General features: G+C 40.6%; 1 protein-coding gene across 1 annotated transcript in view; it reads left to right on the top strand.

Annotated features, from left to right (window-relative positions):
- CACNA2D3 (calcium voltage-gated channel auxiliary subunit alpha2delta 3) overlaps positions 1–12,694 on the top strand; it is a 908,562-nt gene that overhangs the window by 598,086 nt on the left and 297,782 nt on the right. The window lies entirely within an intron of this gene.

Raw genomic sequence — 12,694 nt, 5'->3', positions numbered from 1 at the left:
ATCTGTTTTTTGTTTTGTTGCCATGAGTATTCCTCTTCTGTGATCTGGCAGTTCATGTCCTTTGCTAGTGTTCTCATATCACAGTGTTGCAGTTAAGAAAATGAGCTTTGGAGTCCCACATACCTTAAAAGGGTCCAATAGCTTTCACTTAACTGCTATGTGACCTGGAACATGTTCCTACCCTTTCTAGGCCTCAGTTTGCTTATCTGTTGAATGAGAATAATGCTGGTGCCCTCCCATTGCAGTCCTGCTATGTATGGTATCTGGCAAAGGGCCAGTGCTCAGCATCCTCAAGGTTTAGTTCATCAGTACTCATTTAATCCCTCTATTTCTCTTGGCATATTCCTACTCCATATGCCATGATGGATTATCCCCATTTAACCTATGCTTATATCTTTTAATTGCCTGCAGTAACCACATTAATTCATTTATCTGACAAATATTTAGGGGTATCTGCTATGGGTCAGGTGCTAGATTAGAAGTTCAGCAATAGTGAACAAAACACATTGTTATTTTCATCATGAAACTTATACTTCTGTGTATGTGCGTAGGGAACAGAACATAGCTAAGTAACAGAAAAATAAAATAACTGTAATTGCACCAAATACTATGCAGAAAATCAATAGGGACTGACATATAATAAAAGGGGGGATTATTTAAATAACGTTAAGAGGGAGAGACTTTCAGGGGTAAAAGTTTTATGGTAAGACATCTATTAGAATTGTTATTATTAGAAACATAGATAACAAGTGTTGGCAGAGGTAGAGGTGTGGATAAAAGGAGCATTGTTGGTTGGAATGTAAATTAGTGGAGTTACGCTAATGGAAAACAGCATGATTTTCAAAAAATCAAAAGTACACTACCATGTAATTCAGTAATCTGGCAATAGATACCCACTTCTGAAGGAATGAATTTTTCTGAAGGAAATGAAATCATTATCTTGAATAGACAGCTGCATCACCATGTTCATCGCAGCATCATTCACAATAGCCAAGACATAGTAACAACCCATGTCCATCTATATATGAATGGAAATATCATGTATATATATATATTATGTAAGTACTATACTTACATGTATATATGAGTAGTATACTTACATGAGTAAGTATACTTACATGAGTAGTATACTTACATGATATATATACATGATATATATATATATTAATATATGTAACACAGTCATAAGAAAGGAAATTCTGCCATTTGTGACATGGATGGACCTTGAGAGTATAATGATAAGTAAAACAATTTGGAGAGAGTAAGACAAGTACTACATGATCTTACTTATATCTGGAATCTGAAAACAACAAAACAAAAACAAAGCTTATATAAACATGAATGGTGTTGCCAGGGGCTGTGGAGAGAGGTGTGTGGGGAATGGGGAAGAGCTTGTCAAAGACTGCAGAGTTAGTTACAATATAAATGAGTTCTGGGAATTTTATTTAGAGCATGGTGACTATAGTTAATAGCTATGGTATCAAATACTTGAAAGTTGCACAGAGTAAATCATAAATGTCTCACTAGGAAAAGAAAGTAGTAATTGTGTGAGGTGATGAATGTGTTAACTAACCTTACTGTGGATATCATTTTGCAATATATCCACATATTAAATCATCATATACAGGGCCATGCACTAATTATATCTCAAGAAATCAGGAGGAAATAATTTAATGTTTTTAAAATGCTTATTTTATCCATTTATTAATAAATAAATGTACCTTTCTTTAAGCATTGACATGTATACACTACCATGTATAAAACAGATAGCTAGTGGGAAGCTATTGTATAACACAGGGAGCTCAGCTTGGTGGTCTAGAGTGGTTGGATAGAAGGGGTGGGAGGGAGGCTCGGGGATATATGTATACACATAGCTGGTTCACATTGCTGTACGGCAGGAACTAACACAACACTGTAACGTAATTACACTCCAATTAAATACACACACACACACACACACACACAAGTTCCTCTATCAACTAGCATTTGGGCTACAGAGCTCAAGATGACCTGCATCCTGTTCAGGGAACCAAGATGTTTGGGGGAGAAAGTGCAGAAATGATGCAGTTTGAAAAGAAGATGATACTCTTTGGGGCTCTACTGTGGTCCCCTTAACCAGAGAGAAAAACAAATCTGTGTCCCGTCTTGGTCACAAAGTTAGGACAGAAATAGTATAAAAAAATGAGGAGGATCTTCAACCAGTAACTTCTGTGAAGTTGGAAATAGTAACAGAAAAGCAGTCCCATCTCCTCCCTCTCTTTTTTCCTTTATATCTCTTTGCCTTCCTTGTTCTATAAAAAGTATTTTCAAAACTTACAACTTCAGTGAGAGTGGAGACCATATGGGTTTTTCCTCCCTGCAGAAGACATAAGAGACTTGGGTTCGATCCTTGGGTCAGAAAGATCCCCTGGAGAAGGGCATGACAACCCACTCCAGTATTCTTGCCTGGAGAATCCCATGGACAGAGGAGCCTGGTGGGCTACAGTCCATAGGGTCACAAAGAGTCAGACATGACTGAAGCCACTTAACCCATGGGCACTGTTAACACTCGATAGGAAGAGTAGGTAGGAGGGTGAGTGGATAGGAAATATAAAGCAAAAATGGTAATACAAATTAGAGGTCAGTAGAAGGAATGATGCTAAAGCTGAAACTCCAGTACTTTGGCCACCTCATGCGAAGAGTTGACTCATTGGAAAAGACTCTGATGCTGGGAGGGATTGGGGGCAGGAGGAGAAGGGGACAGCGGAGGATGAGATGGCTGGATGGCATCACTGACTCGATGGACGTGAGTCTGAGTGAACTCCAGGAGTTGGTGATGGACAGGGAGGCCTGGCGTGCTGTGATTCATGGGGTCGCAAAGAGTCGGACATGACTGAGCGACTGATCTGATCTGATCTAAGGAAGGTCAAAGTGAGGGTTATAAAAGTAGAGCCCAAAACACCTAATCTATGAGAGTGGAACCCTCTTCTTGAGGGAACCCAGGACAGCTGTAAGACTTAAAACGTAACAGTTGCTTAGAATAAAACAGAACTTACTGATTGAAGACAATAAATTTCCCGTGGAGTTTCTCAGAAGACAGTGGCCTTCCAGAGAAGAAGACAATGGCCCTCCAAATCCCTCTGGAACTTTAATTTACTTTTCTCTCCCATCCACATGAGCCTATACTCATATTTATGTCAATTTAGTGGCTCTCTAGGGTAGGATCTTCAGCACCTGGGGACTTGCTCTCTCAGTGGAAGTTCTAGGTTTGGGGTGCACTGAAACCTCTGGAGAGGGGCGAGGTTGGTGTATAGATAATGAACACATATATACTGCCAAACCCTGCAGGTGATTCTTATATACACACATGCCTTAGCTGTCCCCAAGAGCCAGGTTCCTACATGGCTGCCTCTTGGAGAATCACAGGTAAAATGGAATGAACACTGTCTTCAACAATATCCTTGCAGATGTCTGAGAAGCCCTTGGCTTTTCTTACTGACATTTAAGCCCCAGAAGGCAGTAGGTGAGATGACAGCGGAAGCTGCTATTTTAGACTAATTATTAGTGACAGGAAGGATTGGTTGGGAAAATAGAAGTGACAAGAATCTTGGGAGAAAACAACTGTGCTAGCTGAGCATTCACAGCAGCTGTTGGTTTTTAATGAGTTTGAGGATGATTTGGGCAGAATTCCAGACTCCTAAATCCTTGCCCTGTACCCTGCCACTGCACTGAGCGACCAGGATGCTTTGTGGAGGGGGCGCTCTCTTTGCATCATGCTGCTGCTTTTGTGGGCTTTGAGTCACAAATCCCAGTGAGAACACACAAGTGCAACACTTGTGATCAAGGCCAAATGGGCCTTGGTCCCATACCCTGATTTGGGCTCTTGGAACCTCCCCAGTCCAGAGGTAGAGGAAGGCAAAGGAAGACAAACTTGCGGGGATGGACAATAAGGGAAACGGAGCTTTTCTGTAAGGTCCAGAGAGGCAGTCCTAGGTCAGGTCTTCAAGCTTTGCCCTCCTGAGCTTTTCCCCGGTCTAACTCTCTTTAGGGTCCGGGCAAGGAGCACCACTGGAGGTCTTCTCTTAGAAAGAATCTCTTGTCACACACACACTTCTGCAGGATTACCTCCCCATCCAGCCCCTACTATTTTACTTTGTTTCACTTAGCAGCAGTCCTGCCAAGTGGGTCCTGTTAACACTATCATACTTTACAAGTAAGGAAAAGGAGGTTTCAAAGATTTTCAGCTCCTTCAGAGAAGACAGATTCTAAAATGAGGTGTGCCAAGTTCCCAGTTCTTAACCTTTTCTTGTATCCACTGCATTCTGCTAACCTGCCTACCCAGTCATCTCTATTTTTCATGAAGTGATGCATCTGTCCAAACTGTCACAAAGTATGGGGGAAAGGAGAGAATTCCACTCAGAGTTGCTAGGAACATCAAGTGTCACATCACTATTTTAAGATGTGGTCTTTTCCATGCTAGGTAATCTCTGAAGCAGGCAGTTATTTAAAATACAGTTGGCTTCGATCTTTGCATGGTTTTCATCTAGAATCAAGCGGCAGAACCTAGGAAAAATATATTATAAACCTGATCATCCACCCATGGAAGGCCTTAAATATGACACCATTTTATGGCCCCAGAAGTTGAGACTGTAATAACAAAGACCAGAAGCTTTTTCATTTCTCCATTTCTTCCTGTTTTATCATTGAGCTTCAATGTAAAAGAAACAAGGAAACGAGGCAGAGGGAAGGTGAAACTTTAGCTGATTGATAGCAGGCCAGTTTGGAAAAATAGGCAAGTATTTGAAATGGAGTTAGTAATGAAGGAAAGGGCTCTAACTCTGACAAATTCTAGTATATCCCATGCCGACTTCTTTGGACTTCCACAATTTGTGAAAAGAAATGATGAGGGGTGGGTGGGTTAGAAGTCTACTATATGCTGGATGCTGAGTTGGGCACAGTTGCTTCATTCTGCCCTCACAACATCTACATTTCTGATGGAGCGAGAAATAGGTGTAAATCAAGTAAACAAACAAATGATAATGATAGCTGCAAAATGTACCAAGCACCATGGAGGAGACAAATGGAGAGATCCAAAGGAGGGGAACTGGGGTTAGAGGGAGTTAGCCATGCAAAGTGGAGGAGAAGAATATTCTAGGCAGTGGAAAAGCTGAAGGCAAAGACTCTAAAGCTGAAAGGAGTTTGTCGTGTTTCCATATCTTCCAGGATATCCAGCTGTGATAGGAGTTTGCAATATATCCCAAGTGCAGTAGAAAGACATTGGGGGGTTCTAACTCAGGGAGTCACACAATCCCATGATGTCTCATAAGTATTGCCACCCCAATTTGTGAACAGTTAGCTTCTCTTTCCATAAGCAAATTTTCTGATATTTTGCATAATTTATCAGCCATATACACATGAGTTTCTTTTTGTTTATGGTATTGAATCTGTAAGTCTTCTTGGAAGAATGGGCACACTTGTGAGCACCTAACTGTCACCACCTTCTCTCTCTGAGTCTGAGGGCAAGAGAGGCAGAGAGGGACCTCCCAGCCACACAAATCCATGATGAGTTTGTTTCAGGAGTCAGCCGAAGGTGACTTTTATGTCATTGCCAGTCAACAAGTGGTTGAGTGCTGACTCTTTGCCAACCATTGTGCTGGATTCTATGGATTCAGAAACAAATGAGACAGGAGTCATGTCTGTCTGTCCATTCCATTCCTGCATCTTTAAATTCATTCCTTCAAAGGCTCCATGATTTGATGTCGCCATAGGAACTCAGGGTCTACAGAGACGGCCATTTTTCTCAGGGCTCTTGATGTCTTGTTTCTCCATGTTGAGGATTTAGTCCTCATGTGACTTTTCTGGATCTGATAATGGATATCCAGTATCTAGTACTCACTAAATCAGCAAAGAATGAGCATATAAATAAATGAACCTCTCTCTCAATTTGGCAAACACTTAAGTTGAAAGTACCCATCTTGGTTGTCCACATAACATAATCTGTTCTTGAGAAATTTATAGTGCAGAATATGAGAAGTATATAAAAACAACACTTTTTAAACTGGAATCCAGAGGTTCCCAGAGAACCTGAGTTTAGACTTCGATGGAGGAGATGCCCCAAACATCATAAACCTTATCTGAAATGTGAATGTTGATCTTTGGGGCATTTTTGGTGGAGAGAAAGTCCATAGCCCTTGCCAGATTCTTGGTGGATCTTATGACTTTGCAAAAGTTAATAGAAGATTTCATTGTTATACCTCTAGTGTTATTCTGATTGTGTTAGGAATTGCCAATCTAATTATCCTTAGCTTGTCAAAACCCTTTTGTAGGAAAAAATCTTCTTCATTCATGAAAGTCAGTTTGCTCTTCAGCCAAACCCTTGGGTACGGTTAGGGAGACATCCATGAATAGGGAGGGGATTTGGCTCTCCTGGGTTCACCTTACGTGGTTTAATGTAACAATCATCTGAAACATAAGTGGAATGCAACCCTAGCTGACTGGAACTCATTGCTTCTGACTTGTCTTTTCGTTTATTAACTCATTTACCATTGATCACAATAAATGAATTAATGGATGATCCATGTGTAGGTGGAAAAAGCATAGTTCAGAGGGTTTCACTAACTTAGTCAAGTTTGCCAAGATAGTAAGTATGGATTTGGGACTCACCTGTAACCCAATTCTCCTGATTCCCAACCCATTTTAAGGGTACTCAGTATTTGTTTTAATCAAATATACTAAGCCATATAGACATGGAAATGAATGTCATGAAGAAAGACTCATTGACCCCTGGAAGCAAGAGGCATATCATACTATACAGAGCTTCATGGGGAAGCACCAATATAAAATGAGTGACCAGAGTGGGGGCGGGACTGGTGGACTAAAGCCTTTACTGTGGTTTTCTTGGGAAGAAAGAGGCAAAACAAGATAAACAAACTTAAAGTTGAATAATTTCAGTTGGCTCTGGAAATGTAGTGGCTACCCTTAGTTGTCTGTTACCTGCCTGGCCCTGGAGTGATTAGGGCAGGTGGATACTGGCCCAGGGTATGCACACCTGATAAAAAGAGATAACTGAGGGCAACGGGGTTTGGGTTGGTTGGTTTGCATATCAAAGGTATACTTGAAGGCAAATTGTTTACTGTTTCCAAAATTGGCTAACCCTGGCATGGACAGTTTCTCCAGAACTATAAGGCCCCAGATATCAGAGCTACAAAAATACCCTGTGAATGAAGTTAATGAAGCTGAATAATCTAATGAATTGTATCACCCACCTTTGAGGATGTTTGTAGCTTGACTTCCCACTGCTCAATGAAGTGGTGTGTAATCTCTTTTCTAGTATGCTAAACTAGGTTACAGTCTCTAGGTTACCCTGAGACAGCCATCTCTTTCACTTGGCAAAATACATGGCTATAAAACTGGATTTCTATCCCTGGCCAGAAGATTACAAATGGCAGTTTTTTCTAAATTAGGATATTTTCAATACCTCACATGAGATATGAGACACTGTGCTTGAGAGGAAGGCGATTTTACAGACTCTTAGAGCATCCCCAAAATGACAGTCCGTTTTTCAAAATGATCTATGATATTCATTTGTTGAAATTTTATTACTTTTGTAATTTAATTCAGTTTATCCCATTTTATTGCTGCTCAGGGCACTGTTACCTTATTTGCCTCTCTTGTCCTTCTGGATAAGGATGTTTCTTATTTTATTATAAGCATGATGGCTTCTAGATTAAAGCAGCCTGCTCAATAAAACTGTTTTCATTGGCATCAACCATCTCTGAGCCCACCTCTACTTTTGCAGAATTTTCATGCAAACAAATATTGGCAGTGATTTATGAAGCATTTTTGTGGTTAATCAAGTTCCAGCTCTCATTTTCTGCTTAGAGATTAAAGATTTTATTCAGAAATGCTTCCCTGCATCAGAAATCATAGAAATGAGCAAATTGCAATAGAAGTTGGTTGGGATTATTTTTTATGAAGATACAGACTAAGTATATAGTAATATCAAATTGACTTTAAAACACAAAGAAGTCAGATGACTTCTTTCTGAAGCCAAAGTTGTGTACTACTTTTATGAAATCCTGGGGATATTTTAGGGGATAGTTGAGTTGGGCAGTGAGTCAAAAGGGATAGGAGTAGGTGAGAAGATGTGAAGGTGAGTTCACATGCTTGTTTTACAGAGGCTGCTGCTTAGCTGAATGTAAATATGGAACACATAGGTGTGGGCAAACATATGTACTGATGATTCTTTTAGCAAATTTTATTTATACTTATAATCCATATAAGTTGCATGTCTTTACAGTTAAGGATACTGGATTTGTAGTTAAATGCTATTTTAAAGTAAAAGATTGCCTTCCTTTCTAAAAATAAGAATAAAGACTGTATATTTGAAGGCTCCTCAGTGCCCTGTCCAGCCCTTTCCTCTGTATTTGGATGCGGTAGTGGGGCTATTGTAACTTCAAGAAGCAATGTTTTGTGTGTGAACACCAAGCTCAGCAGCTATAGACATCTTAGTACAGATCTGCTTTTTCTTGAGAAAAGAAGAAATTGTAATTTCTTACCCAGTCTGATTGGTGTCTGATATTCTTGTTTGTAGGAGTGACACAGACTTCTTCAAAAATACCATCTTGATCCAGCTTCTCTGTTTTTTGTTTTTAAACCATCCAGTGGATTGTAAATTCCTTGAAGTTTAGCCTCAATCCTTGGCAGTATGTAGAAACACCTTTATTGGAAACAACTTCAAAGATTTCTTAATTCGCATTCCCACTTCTTTTTGTTCAGGCCTTATCTTTTTGGTATCTTTCTGAAGTGTTGGGCTCCAGTTACTTGTTTCAGACCCACCATGGGTGCTTCTTAGAAACATAGTTCCCTTGGCCAACTTAATCTGAGTTTTTGAAAAGTTAGGTGCTGGGGTTGGTGATTCCAATGCCCAGTGAAGTCTGAAAACTTTCACCCCGGTGGCCGGAGCCACTGCCATTTCTCACTTTCAGTGTTTTGGTGGCCTCCTACTTAGTGGCTCTGCTTCTCTTATCTCCCTGTGGCCATGGTTCTCAAACTTGGATGCACATTATAATGTCCACAGGGAGATTAAAAGTTGGGCCTTGCCTCCAGAGGTTCTGATTTGATTGTCTTGAATGGGCCCTGTGCACTCAAAATTGTAAGAACATCATGGGAAATTGGAATGGACAGCCAGAATGAGTACAACTCTCCAAGGCCTGTTCTCCACACTGCAGAATGACCCTTTCACAGGATTTTGTGTCAGTTCTTGTCAGGCTTCTACTCAGTTCCTCCTGTGGCTTCTGTTCTTGCTACAGAAAAAGCCCAGCCTCTTAACTGGGCTGCAAGGCCCACATGATTAGGTACCTGTTGTCTGTCCAAGTTCATTCCGTACACTCTCTTCTACTGGACTTCACTTCATCCACACTGTCTTGTCAATATTCCTTGAGTAGCCCTATCTCGAGACTTTGTACCTTCAGCTACCTTCACCGGGAACAATCTTCCCCAATAGCCATATGTCTTGCTCCCCTACCTCCACCCACATTTTGTCCAGATCTTTGCTCAAGTATCACCTTATCAGAGAGGCCTTCCCTTCCTCCCTTTCTAAAATAGCAGCCATCATCACTGTCCATTGCCTAATTATTTCTTCTTTTATTTCTTCATAAGTTTTTAATTCAACAATTACCTGAATGTTACATATGAATCTGTCATTTATCATCTGTTTTACTCTCATGAGAATGTATGCTCCCTGAGGACAGAGAGATTTTTTCCCCTTCATCCATTATATCCCCAGCACCAAGAATGGGCCCTGGCACATAGTTGGTGCTCAGAAGTTACTTGTGACAGATGGATGATGGATTCTTGGACTGTCTCATAAGCCTGGGCTTCAACACTGAAGTGAGTTGTGAGGGCAGCAGCAGCCTGTTTCCTGGCTGTGCAATTGCCCCATTATGGCTCTACTGGCAGCCACTTTCCTTCCCCTCTTTTAATGGCTGTAGAAAGGAAATAATTTGATTCATTATCTTCACAAGGGGGCTTCCCTGATAGCTCAGTTGGTAAAAGTCCACCTGCAATGAAGAAGACCCCTGTTTGATTCCTGGGTTGGGAAGATCCGGTGGAGAAGGGATAGGCTACCCACTCCAGTATTCTTGGGCTTCCCTGGTGGCTCAGTTGGTAAAGAATCTGCCTACAATGCAGGAGACCTGGGTTCGATCCCTGGGTTGGAAAGATCCCCTGGAGAAGGAAAAGGCTACCTACTCCAGTGTTCTGGCCTGAAGAATTCCATGTCCTGTATAGTCCATGGGGTAACAAAGAGTTGAACACAACTGAGAGACTTTCACTTTCACTTTCAACAACATCTTCACAAAGTCAAGCTACCCTATGTTCACCAAAGGTAGAGAGGGATGGCACCCCTCTGTGTTTTTGGAGAGAAGTGCATCTATATGAGCAAGAAGCAACAGTCTGTTTTGGAAAAACTGGACTGAGTTCTTTATATGATCTGGGAAACTTTATACTAAGTAGATTAAGTGACTTTGAACTTTGAAATAGCCACATCCTAACCGTTTATTGAGCTTAATTGGATTTGTAGAACATTTAAAGACCATCCAAACTCAAATGGGAGATCAGAATGAACTAATAGGTTGATGCAGACCTCTCCCCTCCTGCCTTTTTGCAGCAGTACTGAAAGTGATGCCTTCATGGCTGTGGGTGATGAACACAAAGACCTGGCTTTCTGGTGTGTTTTGGTGTGTCCTGATAACTTCCCTGGTCTGGTCTGGTCTGTGCCATGGACCCTCCCCATTGTCATCAGTGCTGTGAACCTGGCTTTCAGAACTACCCCTGTCGCCTCTGCTAAGGAGCCTTACCATATATTGTAAAAGTAGTTGGACTCAAGGCAGACTTGTTAAAGTTTATTTGATGGAGCTTCTTAAGAAATAAATCTCCAATTATTGGAAATAAAATCCATCAGGTTACAGAATCTGCTAGAGACAGAAATGAGCAATTTGACTGTTACTCACAGAGGTTTTGCATTCATTTCATTGAGCAGTGGAAGTAGGGCAGCCCACGCTGCAAGATGCAAGGACAGAACTTAATTTCCACATATCATCTCTTCTCCTTTTTGATTTTCACTGGTACATTTACTCTTCCTATGTCCTTGAAGAATGGTTCAGGAAGTAGCAGAGTCATTACTTTATTTTCATTTAAAATGATCTGCAATTATTAAAGCTATGTTTAATCATTTGTAAAAACATTCAGAGGATATAGAAGTTTACAGAGTAAAACGTGAAAGTCCCCTTTTAGAAAAAACAGGATTCTGTGCTACACAATATTCCACAACTTGCTTTCCCCCTTGCTAATTTATAATGGATGTGTTTCTCATGAGTACATAGCTATATGATATTCCACTACATGAATGTCCCAAGACTTTTTAGCCAATTGGCTATCAAAAGAAACTAGGGATTTAGCAGGCTTTAATCATCACAAATCTCTAGTACTCTTGCCTGGAAAATCCGATGGATGGAGGAGCGTGGTAGGCTACAGCCCAAAATAAAGTGAATATCTTTATCCTTGTACAATTTTGTGTATTTGTGAAAATGTCTAAAACCAAATTATGGGGCTTTAAGAAGACATACACTGTACAACTCTTCATATGCCTATGACTTCGTGTCATCTCTGTTACCTTCGTGGCCCCCACAGGCATTTTATATGTTATCCTGACTATAAGATAAATTCCTAAAAGTAGAATTACTCAGTCTGAAAAAACTACAAATATAAAATGCTATTGTTACATTGCTCTCCAAAATATTTATTTTGGAATAAAGTCCCTTTATGTTGTTGCCAGTTGAAAGGCATTATTGTGAGAATTCCAGGGCATGAACCCAGTATTGTTTGATTATGTTTATTTTATAGGCAGAGAGACAACGAGTCATTTCCATGCCATTTCTAACTTAAATAAGGGGGCCAGTACACTGAAAGCCAAAGACTGCACGTAAATGGAAATATTTAACATGATCCTGATTTTTCTTTCTTAAGCAATCAAATGCAAACCAACCAAATAAGTATAATACTATAAATCTCTGCACACACCTGAGCCAAGGGATGGTGCTGACTAGAGAAGCCACGGTAGTGTCGGCTGTAGGGCCGACAGTGCTGGTGAGGGGTTCATGGTGCTGGTTTTCATGGTTGTGGTTTTAGCTCAATTATTGTTGCACAATCATGTCTGATCTGAAGTTTGATGCAGTCCTACTGGTTTTCCAGATGTGCTGCGACCTTTTAAAATCAGAAACTATAGGCGTTTTTCTAATGGTTCACAGCATTGTTCAGGGTTTTAACTATGCCCCCAGGAGAGAACTCAGTTTATTCTCTGGTTCTTCACCTGGATGGCAGAGGAGGTTTGGCACCTGCAAGGGCCTTCGCTCACAGCAAATAGGCTGTTTTGTGTCAGGTTTTTGCCTTTTGCCTGCAGAGATAGACTCATAGCTTCGTTCTCTGGAGCTATCTCTTGTGCTTTCTGCTTTGTTAAAAACTTGCTTTTGCAGCTTTTTTTTTTTTTTTTTTTATCAGTCTGAAGCTTTCCTTTTAAATAACTTGAATTAGAAATGAAAGCTGAAGATTTATTTTTTTAAAAAGAAAAGCCTGGGGCTGGTTCGGCTCCTGTGGGTGCTAGTTCTAGGTCTTGCAGCTGGTTGGGTTTACAGAACCAGCATCTCCAGGAAATTAA

The sequence above is a fragment of the Bubalus kerabau genome, chromosome 20 (assembly GCF_029407905.1).
Source record: "Bubalus kerabau isolate K-KA32 ecotype Philippines breed swamp buffalo chromosome 20, PCC_UOA_SB_1v2, whole genome shotgun sequence".
In the NCBI taxonomy this organism is placed as follows: domain Eukaryota; kingdom Metazoa; phylum Chordata; class Mammalia; order Artiodactyla; family Bovidae; genus Bubalus; species Bubalus kerabau.
Note: the sequence above shows the minus strand (reverse complement) of the source record. Positions and strands in the feature narration are given on the sequence as shown.